This window comes from Mytilus galloprovincialis, chromosome 4 (assembly GCF_965363235.1).
Source record: "Mytilus galloprovincialis chromosome 4, xbMytGall1.hap1.1, whole genome shotgun sequence".
NCBI lineage: Eukaryota > Metazoa > Mollusca > Bivalvia > Mytilida > Mytilidae > Mytilus > Mytilus galloprovincialis.
Window position 1 is genome coordinate 50,078,725 of NC_134841.1, and position 5,402 is coordinate 50,084,126.

General features: G+C 28.4%; 1 non-coding gene across 1 annotated transcript; it reads left to right on the forward strand.

The window, feature by feature from the left end:
* The first annotated feature begins 2,499 nt into the window (after positions 1-2,499).
* On the forward strand, positions 2,500-2,721 carry LOC143073924 (small nucleolar RNA U3). Its single transcript, XR_012977695.1, has one exon. It is a non-coding gene; the product is annotated as a small nucleolar RNA U3 (small nucleolar RNA).
* The last annotated feature ends 2,681 nt before the right edge of the window (positions 2,722-5,402 follow it).

Below are 5,402 nucleotides of genomic sequence, written 5' to 3' on the forward strand. Positions count from 1 at the left end.
AGTCGACAAAAAGAAAATCAACAATCGAAAAACACAAAATTGAAAATTAAAGAATTAGTTTTCGTCCTGAAGCAAGAGTAAATATTTGTTTACAAGAGTACCAAACTCTAAGGTAGATTTAAACAGGTGAACTGCTGGAAAACAACTGTAACATTCCTGACTTGATATGAACATTTTCCGAAGAACATCTTGTGTTAAATCCGGTTTTAAAGTATTCAAACCTCTTTCTCCCATGTCAGTTGTATATATATATAGTTTAAATATAAATCACAAGAAGGAAATGACACTTTTAAATTGATGTGTCAAAACACCCACAACCAGAAATCTTAAAGCTTAATGAACACATACAGGGCCATGACAAGAAACATTCGAACGATAGTACATAAACTGCAAAAGTATTCAAATTGATCATTATTTTGCTATATAGATTGTTTGCATCTTTTCTTAAATAAGAACAATATGGGAAATTGAAGGTGAAGAATTTCGTTTTTTTCTTAGATGTACGGAGATTCATAATTTTTAAGCCATGTTTAAAATGAGTTGACTTGCTCGTTTCACCCTATTTCTGAAGCTTTAATAGCACAATTAAAAAGTCACTTAATAGTTATCAAAGGTACCAGGATTATAAGTCAACACACCAGACGAGCGTTTCGTCTACATAAGGCTCATCAGTGACTTAAAAACTTTTTAAAAATTTATCTATTTTCTTAATATTAGAAACAAATAATACGAAATAGCTTTAATTGGTCTAGGAACCAAAAACCGAAAGAAAAAACCCATCCCCCAAACCAAAAAAAATAGATTAAAAAAAATGTAAAAAACTTAGAATTAACAACCAGAACTGATCAAATTGTCAATTATAAATCTTGATAAACAGTGCAAATCGTATATATATTTTATCATTATAACTATCTCAACATTTTTTTACTTATTAGAACACTTAACTCTCGATCACTTAACCTTTTCATATCATCGACGGTAAAATTCCAGAGGATTAAGTTATCTACATCTTTGTGAAGTTATATTCGTTTAATTTGGTAAAACAAAATTTGAATCCAGTTCACGTTAACAGAAAAAATGAAAAATAGTCAAACACTGCCATATATATCGACTTTTTTTTAATTAGAGATACAATGTTTTTTTATTTATTTATATACTCTATGTTTTGAACTGCATGTACTGTATGCTTTAATCTGTAGATTATGTGTGGTTAAATTTGCCTACTTCTAATGATCTTTGAACTATTACTAAAACTATTTTTTTATTCTTTGGTTGAATTCTTTCATATCCCTGGTGTCATGGGTGTTGTCTATTTATTTTCGACTTATGAGTTTTCAATGTCCCTCTAGTGTATTTCGTAAATATTTTGTCATTACAACGGAAATTATTGATATTTACATTTTATCTCATTGAATATAAAAGACGTAAGTACATTCAACCGATCGACTATATAAAGAGAGATAACTATGACTTAAATCGATTATTATCAATACTACACTAGTTATTTCCCTTGAATTTGAATAAGAATATACAAATTTTATTTAAACATTATTGCAGAAAAAAATCACAAATTAAAAATACCATATAGGTTTTTTTCTTTGTTAAAAGACATTACAAAATATAAACTGTATTCAAAAATCCGTAAAATCAATTTAAGTGATTTACATGGTAAAGAAATTAATTTCAATTAAGGACTAAAGACTGGGTTGATCTAGGCTGAGGATCTAGGGATAGATATGTTTGCTTTAACTTTTATAGTATTTATTTACAGTATCCGTTATATTGTATTTTTGTGAATTCATATATTATTTGTGACAATCTTCTTAGTCTACATTGTAAAAAAATATGGATTTTGAAATCAATTTGATTTAAACTGTCAAAAACATAAAATTTTAAATGAACTACAATAATAATAAAAAAATATCATAGAGATTTATAGCGATTACATTATTAATCTTTCTTACCTATATTTAAATAATCGGCAATTCATGTAGAGATGAGGAACCTATAATGGGGTGACAACGTAATCACATAATCGGAAATTATTTGCCAAAAAATAATACAATCACATATAAATCATTAATTATTTTCTTAATTAAGTTAATAAAAAAAAAATACAATCCTAGATTATCAAAGATCATCAAACAATCAAATGATCATGATATATTTGGTCTGTAATCACAGTAAAAACGGCCAAGCAATCGCATGATCAAAAAGATGACCATGGATTCATTCGCACAAAACAAACATACGACATCGGTTATTTCCCTTGAACCTAAAAGTTTGCAAACAAAGAACGTACACGTTTAATGTCTAAATTACAACGAAAAATTATGATATTTTCAGTTCTCATTTTCCATTTCTTTTTAAATAATATTATTATAAGCACACACACTAGTCTCTTTGTTTTATTTCGGTGCAACTGTTAAAACCATACCAAACACCTACACTTAGTGACAAATACAGGTAAACAAAAACAAAATGTTATCTTAACCAGGTAAGATCATACTTTTAGGGATCATTTCTATAGTATGTATCGCCGGGACGTCAGATAAACCTGACTGGACCTAAACCCACGATGAAGAGAAATAGCGTCTCCTTCTGAGCGTGAAGGCGATCGGGGCTGTCCCTAGCTTGGTGGGACATAGCCTTCGGTCATTGATGACCGTTCCTCTCCTCCCTAAGTGGGGAGCAGGAGGAAGGAGACGCATTCTGAGTGGTTCCCATGTAATATAAGAAAGGTTGTACTTTAAATGTTATATAAAATAAATATAATCCTCTTATCAAAATATCTATGTTTATTTTGACTTCATCATATATATGATATTATGATTATGAGTTGTACTTTTATTATTAAAATTGAAAGAACCGAATAAATAATTATAAAAATATGAGTTAGAACAACCAATCTATGAATCAATGATAATCACAGGTTTGAAAAGGTGGAACGAAATCTAGATTTTTAGTTTTCAATTAAATTACAAACAGGAATAACTACTTGTTTTACTTTTCTATTGTTACACTTCAATTCCTAAGTAGAACAAATTGTCATTTTGATGATGAAAACAACTATTATGGACTACTTTGATAACTGATAGAAAATTCAAAGAAAAGTATAAACTTAATTTTTTAAATTAAGATAAAAATGTTATAAACAAAAACAAAAATATTCCAAAATAAGAATAAGTAACATCACGTTTACTATTGAACGTGGAAGATGAGATAAAACATCTTTAGAAGAAATATATCGAGAAATGGAAGATTAATTTCAATTCGCATTGATGTGTACACAACTTTATAACTCTAGAATGAAGGTGGTTAAAGTCATAAGAAACCTCAAATTAAAAAAAATAATGCATATGTTTTTTATAACTCAATAAAATTGAGAATGGAAGGATAGTTTTCATTATAAAACTTATGTACATAAACTTTTTTCTGAAGAAAACTCTTTAATTCATTCATATTTAGAAGAAGTTTACTTTATTTTAATTGCTGCACCTTAACCAGATACGAATACCCTCTTTTTTTTGTATTTTGTGATAAAAAAAAACTGTGTATAAAATTTAAGAACAGTGTGTCAGTACAAAAATTTATAAATCAAAAATCCGAACAATCGGATTGCTATAATATAACAAATAAGTAATAACCAATACATATGTGTAATATGTCTACAAAAAATATAAAGAACAATCTATTCTCTTCTTCTTTTTTTTTTTAAGTGCTTGACAACATGCCATACCTCAAATTAGCATACCAATCATTATAATTAGAACAGACATAAACAGATAAGAAATGTTGCTGACCTCTATCATATGTACATTCATCATATATTATATTGAGATGAAAAAAGATAACACAATAATAAACCATATATCTAGAATCAACATTTTATGCAAAATGTTAATTTTGTTTCAGTTATTATACATTTCAATTATGTCATTAACAATAATTATTGATATGTCATATTCCTCACAAGAAAAAAGAACCATTAAGGTTTTTTTCCATTGCTCATTGAAAATAATACTAGGAACACTATCATTAAAGTCATAAGAAACAAGTGACTGGTGAAAAATAATGTTCTTCCAATTCTTGAACCAATGCATACAAACATCATAAACTTAGTCTTCTGTTCAAGAATTGTTCATTTTTTTCGCATAAATTTCGTATTATCGTCAATTTTTTTTTCAATCGGTCAGTGTTGTTGTGAAAATATGGCAGGTAATTAAAGTTCGTGTTTTGAAGCCGAAGTTTAACGATTGTCACCTGTTTGTCAACAATCCACAAAAAATCAACAAAAGAGCATGGAAATTGAGCACGTGTTTAACATTGAAATTCAGATAATAGTTTATTTTAAGGACATCCATGCGTATTGCGATCACCGGATTTTTACGAGATGGGTCACACTGAGGTCACTTTGAATACGGAAAATATGTCGGGGGAATTGCTTCCTGGAAGGAAGCAATTAAAATAAAGTAAACTTCTTCTAAATATGAATGAATTAAAGAGTTTTCTTCAGAAAAAAGTTTATGTACATAAGTTTTATAATGAAAACTATCCATTGAGTTATAAAAAACATATGCATTATTTTTTTTAATTTGAGGTTTCTTACGACTTTAACCACCTTCATTCTAGAGTTATAAAGTTGTGTACACATCATACTAATTCAAACAATAGATGTTTAAAAACTTTTATTTTTATAATGAGGAAGTTTTGATTCGGCGATGATAGAATTAAAAACAATCCAAGATATGAAATAAAATTTCACACTTCTTTTGAAAAAAGCGTTATTCAATTTATCCATACAATTATGTATCTGGCATCGGGTATTGAAGTTTTCAAGTGTGTAGTAGTGTAAATCTTTCAACCTGAACTAAAACTCTCAATCTACGACTGGGGAAATATTTTTCCCCATTACAAACGGAATATATTTCATATAAACAAAATAAGATCATCAAAAATGTTATCAACGGATTACCCTTTCATTTCAAAAGTACCAGAAAGATAGGTTCGATAAAAGCATATAAAGATAATTAAACATCAAACATAAACAACATCAACTGAATGCAAGATTAAAAAGATGTATTTTTCTAGCAATACTGTGTTATAGGGCTGTAGTCTCTAAGCAAAATAAATCACATCTCCTTGTTTAGTCCTATACTCAGGCTATACTAAAGAAGCTAAAACAATCAGAAATTCATTAAGTTGTGTGTCAAATAAAGGCAATTGCCAACAGTAGTATACCGCTGTTCAAAAGTCATAAATCGATTGGGAGAAAACAAATCTGGGTTACAAACTAAAACCGAGGGAAACACATCAACTATAAGAGGAAAACAATGAAATAACAGAACACAGACGTGCAACAAAGAAAGATAAACAACATTAAAAAATAAATGACATTGCAC